We start from the raw sequence: 13407 nt of genomic DNA, 5'->3' as shown, positions 1-13407 counted from the left end.
TCTAAAATAAAATGAGCTCATCAAACAGAGTTCTTATATTTAACAAAATCATATCGGTTTCGAATCAAAAACTACAACTCTGCAAATAATATGTTTTGAATACAGCATATTTCCTTTCGAAATCTCAGTGTAGGGTTTAACGCACAAATAGTGGAGGACCTCATTAAAAAGGTAAATAAAAATTAACTCGCCAGATGTATGTGGCTGTCAAAGATCAAACCAATCGTAATAAATCAACTACCCTTAATTCAATCACAGTACAAGCGGCACTTTATCGAAGATTTGTTTGAAATGCAAAAACAACCAATTGTGTGATGAAATTATATGATTAAGGCCTGAGTATAGATTGACCTACACATATGTTGAGCCATTCTCATCATGATACACTCAAATGTGTTAATCAAACTCTCCTAATTTCATCAGGTGAGACAGTGATACGCACACTTTGTCTGTCCCCGGGAACAGCTGAGCCAGACGTCACTGTCTGCTATGAAATGACGTCATAAGATATGAATAATTCAGGACCGAAGTCCCTCAGTCACAGTAGCCACGAAAGGCCCAAATTATGTGGCGACCAAGTGCCACAGTATGAAAAGAGAGGAAACTTATGCTTATCACCACAAGTACAAGGGGTAGAGTCTGAACTTTTGCATTGCAAAATCTTAAAAGGTTTTCAACATTCATCACATTGCAATAATAATGCAAAAGTCAATATCCGTGAACACACGAATTACGACTAAATATTTTAGTATGTTACACAGCCTTATCCTGATAACTAATCCATTAATCACAATAGTCATGTAATATACTGCACAATGTAGCCTTAAATACAAGGAAATGTCACGTTCCTATGTAAAACATCTGAGATTAAAGTATTTCAAGGTTAAATGGTTAAGGGTCAAAACTGGGCCAATGCAGAGTGAATATTACAACTCCTTTTCCTATTAGCAGTAGCATTTAGATGCTCCTACTAAACATATTGATAGGCAACTTCTGAGTTGTAAATTCCAGCATTGCAGAAAACTGTGAAGCTGATATATAGCCTGTAGTTTTATCACCTAGTTGTTCAAAAAATACATTGCAACTCTTAAAAGAATTATTTCAAATGTACACATGGCAACACCTCCTTGTTCTCCATCTCCTGCAGGCATCAGTTTAATTATTCACAAGTGATGACTCTAGGTAACCAAGGCAGGGAACCATAAAACAAGCAGCCTTTTGTATTGAGAGATAAGATCGTCAAGCACTCTGATCTCAGAGGAGCCTTTCGAAAACAAAAATAAACACCACCTTAGGTTCAAACGGGTACTCTGTCAGTGCCGGCTCTCCCAGCAACACTACTTGGAAAATTGAGAATGCTTCATTGAATATTCTTTAAATCTTGTAAGGAAAAAATCTGGACTTTGTGGTTTCATACAGTTGCAAAAGGCAGTTTTAAACATTGGGTTAACACACAAAAAAAAAGTTTGCAGTAGTGGTTGTTTCGCAAAGATTTAATAAAACTAAACTGCAGCTGAAAGCTACAAACTAGCGTTATATTCCCCTACAATGTGACACTTGTGTGGCAGCCTTTCATTAATTACATTTTAGCTATAGGACGGCTCTAGATCCAGACAGCCATGTCACTATATTAAGTGTGTGCAAATTCAGGTGAGCCCAGGACACAGCGGGTGGGTATTTATATAAAGAAATCCTGAAAGGAACAAGTGTCTGTTCATAAGGTGTAAATTAAGCATCTCTCTCACACATACACACTTGAATCTCAATCTAGCACTAGCCACTGTATTTTTAAAATCGGACTCCATTACAATAAAATGAACTGAAGTTGATTAAAGCTCAGAGGCTGGACAGTCACACCCAATGATAACTGCTTGATATAATGTAAATAAAGTGGTACAGCTCAGTGAATGAAAAAGGGACTTTATTTCACTTGCAATGAACAAATTACATGCATTATTAAAGCAGTCAATTGCAGATTTAAAAAGGTGCAGAAACAGTTCTCTGTATCACACAGGGTCACAATGCTACAAAGCACAACCTACTAAATTGTAATACAAATTTATAAAAGGATGATTCAAAATAAAAATAGACCCAGGGGCAGCAGACAACCTGACCAAAGTGCAGCATGGCAAAGATTTAAGCGACTCTGCAGTTCCATAAGCTTGGCACATCTCCAGCCAGAAGGAAGAGTTTTGGTTGCCGACTGACCTCCCCATGGCCCTATTGCATAAGACAACGGGGCTTTGATCAGCTGTTAATTGATAAACCAGGATTAAGGAAAAAGTGCTACAAAACACATCTAGCAACAGTTTACCAAAGGTCAGTAAGAAACCACAATGAAATGTAGCCCATGTGACGTCAAAGACTCACTTCCAGAATCTATATCAGGTCCTTGTGGGCAGTAAATGTTGGATCACCGCGTAAGACATTGCCAGTGGAACAGCCTGGCTACCCCTCTTTGAAGTGATCCCTGAATTGCGGTCGGTCCACTCACCATTCTTCAGCCTTTGTGCACAGAGCAACCCTGTTTAGAGAAGAAAAGAATTAATACAAAAGTTTCCTCAAACAATTTCTTCCACAAATAAAATGTGAATGTTTCCAGAGTGTCACATCAGATGACGTGAAACATCTGGAGTTTACTTTTTGGTCATGTCCACAGCAGACCAGGAACAAAAGCCATCCTAGTAGCCTTGGTATATGACCAAATTTACACAAATAATCAATAGGACGGACAATAACATTCATACCTACCTATCAAATGGATCAGGCTTCCTGCCAGGCTAATGGGCTAGGCTTCCTGCCAGGCTAATGGGCTGGACAATGAAACTGACACCTGGTGTTAGACCATAATAAGGTATTAGCAGGCACGTGCAGAGGGGGGGGGCAGAGGGTGCTTGAGCACCCGCCCCTTTCCTCCAGGATGCCTCAAGAGCGCTTTTCTTGGTTTTTTTTTTTTATGTGTATGTGTGTATGGAGCCCTGTCTTTGCCCCTCAACAATAAAATGTAACTATTAATCTCAATTTTGCCAAATACAAGGATCTGGCTTGCATCAGTCACATGACTGCCATTAACCAATGCTCGCCCTTGAGGGCAGAGCGCGCTCGTTACGAGCCGGGTACGAGCTCGCAAAGTGCACGTGCATTTTCTGCAGGCTGGGTGGTGCGGAGCTGGAGGAGAAGCAGGCAAATTAGTTGGAAGGTGCAGACTGCAACAAAACAGTAAATAGGGTGTACAGCGCACACTATAGTCTATAACAAATGAATTGAAATAAATGAGCTTGCTGTTTGTGCAACAGCGCGACAAGCATTACCTGTCCTTTTATGAACAACTGCACAAGTAATGGTGGTCATTAGCTGCTAGCTAACCAGGTAAGGGTGTTACAAGGGGGTCTGTAGCTCTGTCCACCGTTTTAGGGAACATGGTTTGCTTTAAAGTAAGTTACAGGACTTTTCCCTTCTTTTCTGGAGAGCTTTTATTTCACTAAAAACGATCTAATATGGATATCCATATAATTCCATATTAGATTCGTCATGAATACGAGTTGTTGTTATTCAGCCTGTTCTATGTTTTTTAACTTTGAGCACCGGCCCCTTTAAACGTCTCTGCACGGCCCTGGGCATTAGTATGGTGTAGGGTCTCCTTTTGCAGGCAACAAAGCATCAGTTCTTCTTGGGAAACGTTTCCTGACTCGCTCCTCCAAAACACCCCAAAGTGGCGCAATATCATCAGATCTGGTGACTGCAGGCATTTAGCATTTTCATGTTTATCAAACCACCCTGCCACCATTCCTACTGTATGTACTGATGCATCATCATCCTGATACACAGCACCACTGAAACAGGCGTCCAGCACTGGCACAAGTGACCAAAGGATTGGCTATCACAGGGTGACCATGACCGACCCTGTGGAGCTCCTAATGAACAGCTTTGGTGGGAACAGGAGACGAGGGGCATGTTTAATTCTGCAGCGAGTTGGGCAGCTGTGGTTTTGTTGTTTTCGCACACAATCTAGGTTAGTACCCAGATATCCCTTCCAGACAGCTTCCTATTGCGTCCACAGTTACCCCTGTTGGACATGGTCTGTCCTTCGTGGTGATATGCAGGCAACCCGGGATACTGTGGCTGTCGATATACCAAAAAGGCCTGAGACACACCAACAATCTGCCGTCTTTCGGACTCTTACGCATGTCATGCTGTGCAGACTCATACCGCATGAACAACTGCTATCGCTGTGCTAATTCAACCTTCACACTCTGTCCATTCCATCAGAAAGAGCAATCAGGGAAGACTGGCCACCAGGGCTCAGACATACACTCACCTAAAGGATTATTAGGAACACCATACTAATACGGTGTTTGACGCCCTTTTGCCTTCAGAACTGCCTTAATTCTACGTGGCATTGATTCAACAAGGTGCTGAAAGCATTCTTTAGAAATTTTGGCCCATATTGATAGGATAGCATCTTGCAGTTGATGAAAATTTGTGGGATGCACATCCAGGGTACGAAGCTCCCGTTCCACCACATCCCAAAGATGCTCTATTGGGTTGAGATCTGGTGACTGTGGGGGCCATTTTAGTACAGTGAACTCATTGTCATGTTCAAGAAACCAATTTGAAATGACTCGAGCTTTGTGACATGGTACATTATCTTGCTGGAAGTAGCCATCAGAGGATGGGTACATGGTGGTCATAAAGGGATGGACATGGTCAGAAACAATGCTCAGGTAGACCGTTGTATTTAAACGATGCCCAATTGGCACTAAGGGGCCTAAAGTGTGCCAAGAAAACATTCCCCACACCACTACACCAGCACCACGAGCCTGCACAGTGGTAACAAGGCATGATGGATCCATGCTCTCATTCTGTTTACGCCAAATTCTGACTCTACCATTTGAATGTCTCAACAGAAATTGAGACTCATCAGACCAGGCAACATTTTTCCAGTCTTCAACTGTCCAATATTGGTGAGCTCGTGCAAATTGTAGCCTCTTTTTCCTATTTGTAGTGGTGATGAGTGGTACCCGGTGGGGTCTTCTGCTGTTGTAGCCCATCCGCCTCAAGGTTGTGCGTGTTGTGGCTTCACAAATGCTTTGCTGCATACCTCGGTTGTAACGAGTGGTTAATTCAGTCAAAGTTGCTCTTCTATCAGCTTGAATCAGTCGCCCCATTCTCCTCTGACCTCTAGCATCAACAAGGCATTTTCGCCCACAGGACTCTCGCATACTGGATGTTTTTCCCTTTGCACACCATTCTTTGTAAACCCTAGAAATGGTTGCGCGTGAAAATCCCAGTAACTGAGCAGATTGTGAAATACTCAGAGCGGCCCGTCTGGCACCAACAATCATGCCACGCTCAAAATCGCTTAAATCACCTTTCTTTCCCATTCTGACATTCAGTTGGGAGTTCAGGAGATTATCTTGACCAGGACCACACCCCTAAATGCATTGAAGCAACTGCCATGTGATTGGTTGATTAGATAATTGCATTAATGAGAAATTGAACAGGTGTTCCTAATAATCCTTTAGGTGAGCATATAATAATAATAATAATAATAATAATAATAATACTTTATTAATCCCCGTGGGGAAATTGTCTGTACGCCTTCCTCACCTTGCTCTTTGTAGAGTAAGCTGTCAGCGAAGGGCAGCCACCTGTAGCAGCGCCCAGGGAGCTGGGGGTTAAGGGTCTTGCTCAAGGACCCGCATACGTGCTGAGGCTGGGTTTGAACCGGCGACCTTCTGATTACAGGCACACAGGCTTAGCCCACTGAGTCACACACTGCCCATATATAGACATGAAGCCTCAAAAACGATTGGCTTGTGTGTCAGTTTCATTGTCCAAACACCTGTAAGGATTCTTCACAAGACCTGTAGATTTAAAGGAAAATAAATTCTTAAGATTTGTAGCATCCTCCAGCACATTAAATGCCACTTCATAATGGCATGTGTCAAATATTTACACATTAGTGTGAAGAATGACAGAACTGCAAAAAATCATGTTTAAGCACAAATACCAGGACTCCAAGCACAAAGGAGCATGAAGACCAACGATGCCACATGCTCAGTTTGCTGTCGCACTGTGTTATGAACAGTCCAGCCTGGATTCAGCTAGCTGCAGATACCATACAGTGCTTTCGAAATCAGTGATGCATGGACTATGCAAATTACACTTACAAAGTTACAGTGAGGCTGTACATGAACCCTACTAGCAACTCAAGCATACATGCAGAACATCTACAGGAGAATCCTTACACTCACCCATAAACAGGAAATGCTCAACCATCGCTGAATGATCCTTTTCCCCTCAAGAGATTCTGGAAACCAAATGAGTTATGTTCAAAGATGGAACTGGTCTCAGCACAATTACGTAATTTCCATGCCTGCGTATGGAGTTCTACAATGCCTAAAGCAAAATTCCTTACAAAGTATAAAGAAGAATCCAGCTGGTTGCAGATAACAATATAGCCCATAGGGATTAAATATCTAAAATAACAAGAACGTAGCATTAAAATACTTGTTCTGCACTTTTATCCCACAGAGCTAACGGTAATAACTCTGAGGGTAAAGCGAAACTGCAGGTTTTTCTACGAGGTATTTCCAACGACAAGGTCTCATAATGTGGAGCCCATCGGGATAGACCTCAGAATCACTGCAAGTCACCACCATCATATTAAAAAAATAAATAAAAACACTAACAAAAACATACCAAGCATAGCCATGTGAACTTCAATCAGCAAACCATTTGGACAGCTAGGAAAAAACAGAAACTGATAGTCAACCTTCACTCGGTACACAGCAGAAGACATCATATGTGAGCGATGTCCAAGTTCAGAGAGAATTAATTCATCCAGATTTCAGAGCAGTTGAACATTGGCAATCATCATTACAGACAGGACCACAAATATACACATATGTATACAGAAATGAAAGCCTTCATACCTGATAAATCTCTCCCCAACTTGGGCCTTCTTCCTGAAGGAAAATTAAAAGTTAAATAAATGCAGCTTAAATACAGCAACACAAAATGTTTTAAAACAGCTCAAGTGTCCACCCTGAAATGTAACACTGCTGTTGGGTAAGCACAACAGTGGGTTGCAGCAGGCAGTATTTATATCAGCACATCAACAGTATATGAGCCCACGGTCACTGAGGCTTTGACTGATGACGAGCATAGTCATTTCATGACATTGTTGTTAAAATACCACATGCATAATAGATACCTGCGCTCTGGATATGTGGTCTCTGGTGCCACTAAGGCATCGTATTTCGCTTCAGAATTTGGATCTGAGAGAGACGGGGAAAAAAAATAAAAAATGCGACACGCCTTACAATCCCAGGTTTTAATAATTAATAATCCGTTGACGCATGCGCACTGACTTAACGGAACTTCCGATGGGTAGGAAGGCGTAAGTGGTTATGGAAGCAGCGGTGGTTAAAAATAAAGCTTGTAATTGATATCAAGCACATAAATGCACGTTCACTTTGAAGTTTCCAACCCGAACTGCATGCAACGTACAAAAAGACGGGGGGAAAAGAGCGTGCAAAGGGCCCCCTATCACAGGAAAACCGCGAGTCAGAATAGGATATAGGATACCCGTTTAGAAACACGTGGTCAGGAAACCAAGACAGCTAAGCCAGAAGAACAGCCATATTGTCGTCCACGTTCATCCTCAAACATTGACCTGTGTTCTAACCGGATTTTATGATGTTTCAGGCATCATTGTCACCACATTAGCCGGTGTTCCATAGTGGCGAAAGCAGGTCCTGAGATTTGTTTAGCCATGGGGAAGAACTGGGATTTACCCACGAAACATGATAACCCCTTTAGACTTCACCTCATGGCACGAGCGGAAAGCCCAGTCAGACTTTTAAGGTTAAACTATTGAACTATTTTGGAAAAAGACTAAATTGAGAAATGGTGTGCCCGTGATTATGCACCTCCATCAGACGTGCGATTACGATTACGCACATATAAAGGCAACTTAGCTCGCAAACAGCAAGATGCATGATAACGTGCTCTGCAGTTAACACGTGGCGGCAATCAAAATACAAGATATGCAAAACTCCCTTAAAAAAAACTACCCGCGACAACAGCAATATCATTAACAAAGATCACGATATTCATACAAGTCAAGTTATCTGGCTTGACCTGACTAGATCTATACAACAAACACATTCCACCACTTACCACTTACCACCCACTCCGCCTGGCTATATCAAAATGGGACCCTGCTAACGTTTTGTTCAACATTTATAGGCACGACAGTAGCACACTTTACGGCACGTAACGACCAGCCAATCGACGTCTTCGATTTTGAGCTGGTTTATTAAAACGATAAGGCAATGATTTAAGCAACATTTGTCAATGTCTTGGGATATTTAACCCATACTATGTGGGATAATTCACAATAAATGTACTTAATTACGTATTGAATTTGATCTTTATAATGAAGTAGTTTTTAAAGTTTTAGCTTTTTAAATGAATAATGTTGACAAGCCACAAAACTTAAGTCCCTTAATATTGTATTTCACAGTGTCGCTCACACAATATTTGATTTTTTTGTAAATATAGCTAGAGGTGTGCCATATTTATGGAAGCCCGTTTCCGCCAGGTAGTAAAAAAAAATATAAGCCACGGAATCTCGCCATATTATGGAAGCCCGTTTCCGCCAGGTAGTAAAAAAAATATAAGCCACGGAATCTCGCAATTGCGACTTTATATCTCGCAATTGCGACTTAGTAAGTCACAATTCCGACTTTATATCTCGCAATTGCGACTTAGTATCTCGAAACAAGTTTCTAGCTTTAATAACTTTTCACGGAAGTAAGGTGGGGCGTTTTTAATGACAGAATCGTGTTGTCCAGTACACAGACAACGATGCACACCGATTACGAAACACGTAATCAAGCAATTCAGCTGTGATACATTTACTTTGTCCCACGGTGCACTGCCTAAATCACACTTTACAACCTACTTATGGATTAATTTGTGTTATCAATTAACTGTCAATATGTATGAAATGGAGCAATGGCATGTAATATGGATATGATGTAATAATTAAACTGTTAGACAGAAAGTGATCTTGAAAATCCAAGGGGTGTGCATTGCCCCCTGACTCCACTGATCAAGGCACACTTCATAGGACATGACTGTCTCATTTTGTTTCAGAGCAATTAACCCTTTAGTGCATTGCCCTTATGGCATGTAATATGCACACAGTGTATTAATTAATAGCTGTTTTAGAGAACGTGATCTTGAAAATCCAAGGGGTGTCCATTGTCCCCCAGGTTCCCCTGATCCATGCACAATTCATTTTGTTTCGGAGCTATTAACCCTTTAGTGCATTACCCCTATGCCATGTAATATGGATACAATATATAATTAATAACTGATAGAGAGAAAGTTATTCTGAAAATCCAAGGGGTGTGCATTGTTCCCTGTAGTCCACTGATCAAAGCACACTTCACTAGAAGTGCCTGTCTTGTCTAGTTTTAAAATTATTAACCCATTCATGTATTGTCCCATTGCACATTATACGGATACATTCAAACATTCAGAAATTAATTAAGATTTGTACGTAAAGCAATCTGGGAAACAAAGGGGTGTGCATCAGTCGCCATGAGCCCAAAATGCTAAACCACCATGTCATTACAGATGACAGCACCTATAATATTAGCTATTAACACGATTTTGCACAAATCATGAAATGGTTTGAAGCGCAAAAATAATCGGTGGGCATCGTTGTATGTGTACTGGACAACACGATTCTGTCATTAAAATGACACCGATGCTTAAGTGAAATCCAGGTCCTTTTAATTGAAGATATAAAGTCGCAATTGCGACATATAAAGTCAGAATTCTGACTTACTAAGTCGCAATTGCGAGATATAAAGTCGCAATTGCGAGATATAAAGTCAGAATTCTGACTTACTAAGTCGCAATTGCGAGATATAAAGTCGCAATTGCGATTTACTAAGTCGCAATTGCGAGATTCCGTGGCTTATATTTTTTTTACTACCTGGCGGAAACGGGCTTCCATACTCATATTTCACAGTCATGATATGCGCCATTTTTTGCTTATTTTTTGATGCATGGTCATGTGACTGATATACCGCATACCATTACATATAATGCTGTAGATAATCTGTGTGTAAAATGTCTCAAAGGTTATTTGCTGCACATGGAGCTAGATTATCAGAATGGATTGAAAATGATGACGAAATGAAATGTTTTGAGAAAATTATCCTACAATCTCTCAAATCCACACAGTACTACATTCTTTTACACTTGGACGTATCTTCATACGTCAATTTTCCACGTGCGCTTTCAGGCTGGGGACGGTTGTGCGCGCGGCAGCTGGTGAGCATACTATACATTTGGCTGTGGTTGCGGATGGTTATGGTCGGTGCGTGAATACAGCGTGATATTCCACCGGACCAAGAGAGGGCAGACATAATGCAACAAACACAAATACAAGCAATGCAGTGAAATGGGTAAACTTTTATCAACAGTGTTAAAGTTATTAATCTAGGCTTGGGCGGTATTGCGGTAATATGGCATTCCACATTTCGACGACATTAGCCGGTACTCCCCGCCCCTTGCTTTGTGAATTTTATGGCCAATTTTTCAAAATACAGGAATAGTATTGCTTTTTAAAATACCATACACCACAGTATGAAGAATTAGATAAGCGCGGGTACCTCAGACCCTCCACATACAGCAACTCACCGTGTCTACTACAACAACAACTACAGCTATTCTTCCTCTACTCTTTCATCATTGACTGATAATCTGCGAAATCCCATGCTGCCACCTACTGGAAACACCTAGTCAATTATTTTGCAAAAAAAATTTGGGCTACACACACACACGGACCGCAGCCAACCCCAGATGACGAAATTTCCATCACGTCCCCTCATCCGCATCCAAAAGCGCGCACAGATGAGTGAAGTATGAATTGGCCTCAATGCCCAGATTCTGTTTGTGGACTTCATCTCTGCCTTCAATGATAGCAACCCTGACTTACTGCTTAAGAAACTCAAGACCCTCCATATCCAACCATCTCTCTGCTACTGGATTCATGATTTCCTGACAAGCAGGAAACAGGGCAGCTACACTTCAGAGTGCCGGTGCCCCACAAAGATGTGTTCCCTGCTTTAATCTTTGAACACCAAAAAACTACACTTTAAAGTAACTCCTACTCTGAATGGACTTATCATGAATGGTGAGGAGTCCAGCTCCCGAAAGGAAGCTGACTGGTGTCATGGTGATTAACAACAAAGTTGAACACACTGTAGGAAAAAAAAAACGTGGAAATGATTTTCGCCTTCCAGAAGCCCCGCCTCCGCCACTCGTATTGCACGGCACTACAGTCAAGGCAGGGGAGACCTTCAAATTCCTAGGCTCCACCGTGCAACAAGAACTCAAACGTGACACAAACATTGCCTGCATGACTAAGAAGGCCCACCAGCACATGTACTTCTTGTATCAGCAGAATAAATTCAAGGTCTCCCAGACGGTGGCTCAGCTGTAAACCTAGCAGGTTAATCAATTATTGCATCCTCCATTGATGTCTGGTTTGGCTCACCATCACACTCTAAGCAGACACTTCAGCGAATTGAGTGATGTGTGGAGAAGATCGCTGCCTGTCAGCTCCCCCCGTTTGAGGAACATCCATCCATCCATCCATTTACTTCCGCTTATCCGAGGTCGGGTCGCGGGGGCAGCAGTCTCAGCAGTCTCAGCAGGGAAACCCAGACTTCCCTCTCCCCGGCCACTTCATCCAGCTCCTCTGGGGGAATCCTGAGGTGTTCCCAGGCCAGCCAGGAGACATAGACTCTCCAGCGTGTCCTGGGTCTTCCCCGGGGCCTCCTCCCAGTGGGACATGCCCGGAACACCTCACCAGGGAGGCGTCCAGGAGGCATCCTGACCAGATGCCCGAAACACCTCATCTGGCTCCTCTCGATGCGGAGGAGCAGCGACTCTACTCCGAGTCTCTCCCGAATGACTGAGCTCCTCACCCTATCTCCTCCCTTTTGGCTCAGCTCCTCCTTCACCATGACAGACCGATGCAGCGCCCGCATCACTGCTGACGCCGCACTGATCCGCCTGTTGATCTCCCGCTCCATCCTTCCATGAACAAGACCCCGAGATACTTAAACTCCTCCACTTGGGGAGATGTACAATTTATATATTTATATTTATATGTCTGTTTGCTTATTTATCATTTGCATGTCTTTCTTTTTATTTCTACTCCCACTTTACTTTTATTCTATTTATTGTTTTTGTAGTTTTGTTTTGATTGTATGTTTAATTGTACATCTACTGTATCAGTCAAGCCTCCATCTGCACCAAAATACATTCCTTGAACTTTTTGTACTAGTTGAATAAAAAGATTTGGTAACACTTTACCTGAGAAAGCACAAAAAATTTAGTATTTATTAACCAAAAACAAAGTGTTAGTTACGTACTGATCCCACGTTGGAACTATATCTGTTCATGATTTGTACTTGAGTAGTAACTGAGTTACTAAGTTACTTGTGCCCCCTCAAGTACAGTCGATCGTTCTATATTGGAACATCCCCCATTGCGGTGTTGATATGCTGTGGGGTCCGCTTAAGATCATTTGGAATTTTGCGAAAGCCACAGATGACACGCAAAAATGCAGTTTTACTCATAAATGCATAAAAATGTACACTGCTGGTTTGGAGAACGCCAAGCGTGTTCATGACAGCCTCTCACGTGACATCTCGTCGTCATCTTTGTATCTCGCGGTTCTTGTATCGTTCCACTTCGGTTCTGCTCACCAAGGAGACCAAAATACTTTACGTTGTTTCTCCAGATTGCAGGGGGGCTGTGCCCCTAACCCCCACGATGTGGAAGGGTCAACTGTGAAGTGTTACAGTGATTCTGATCTGTACAATAACAACTGTGTCTTATTATAAAACGTAAGTAGTACTCCTCGGTTGTCTTTTATTTCTAAACTTTGGTACCAATGATATGGAATGATGGAATTAATCATTTAAAAGTAAAAACTCTGGGGCAGTAAAGGTCAGGGGCTCTCTGAATATGGTGAATGTCCTTACCCTGGGAAGCCAGTCAAAAACTTTCTTATTTGCTGGTATGCATTGAAGAATAAAATTTTGCGCCTTGATTTAAAAACGTGTGTATGCCAAATGTAACCCTTCTCTCTATTACTCCATCACCTGAGAGCTATGGCAATTATTTTCATCCCGTTTCCTAAAAATCACACTTTGTAATGATTTCAAAAATTTCAAAAGATGAGATTAGATGTGAGAATAAAGACTACAAAAGTCAAATGCTGCTCCCAGGTCCTATAGGTGTGTGCCGTAGGTTCATTGGAAAGTTTATTTCAGCTATTAGATATTTAAAAAAAAATAAAAGATT

At 41.8% G+C, this 13407-nt stretch overlaps 1 long non-coding RNA gene and 2 other non-coding genes across 7 annotated transcripts; all 3 read right to left on the bottom strand.

Moving 5' to 3' along the window:
* Positions 1-1904: 1904 nt before the first annotated feature.
* LOC111847894 (uncharacterized) lies at positions 1905-8249 on the bottom strand. Of its 5 annotated transcripts, none has more exons than XR_011983472.1 (9): positions 8195-8249; positions 7220-7283; positions 6939-6971; positions 6706-6749; positions 6258-6313; positions 5611-5867; positions 2752-2833; positions 2371-2524; positions 1905-2220 (listed from the first exon to the last, which is right to left on the bottom strand). It is a non-coding gene; the product is annotated as an uncharacterized lncRNA (long non-coding RNA). The 5 variants fall into 5 exon arrangements; XR_011983473.1 differs by having other exon boundaries at positions 2495-2524; XR_002839180.2 differs by having other exon boundaries at positions 8188-8227.
* LOC111847907 (small nucleolar RNA SNORA8) lies at positions 5994-6132 on the bottom strand. Its single transcript, XR_002839185.1, has one exon. It is a non-coding gene; the product is annotated as a small nucleolar RNA SNORA8 (small nucleolar RNA).
* LOC111847908 (small nucleolar RNA SNORA18) lies at positions 6512-6644 on the bottom strand. The gene has a single exon (XR_002839186.1). It is a non-coding gene; the product is annotated as a small nucleolar RNA SNORA18 (small nucleolar RNA).
* Positions 8250-13407: the final 5158 nt, after the last annotated feature.

Source organism: Paramormyrops kingsleyae, chromosome 18 (genome assembly GCF_048594095.1).
Source record: "Paramormyrops kingsleyae isolate MSU_618 chromosome 18, PKINGS_0.4, whole genome shotgun sequence".
Classification (NCBI taxonomy): domain Eukaryota; kingdom Metazoa; phylum Chordata; class Actinopteri; order Osteoglossiformes; family Mormyridae; genus Paramormyrops; species Paramormyrops kingsleyae.
The sequence above is the reverse complement of the archived record's forward strand: the minus strand, read 5'-3'. Positions and strand labels throughout refer to the sequence as shown.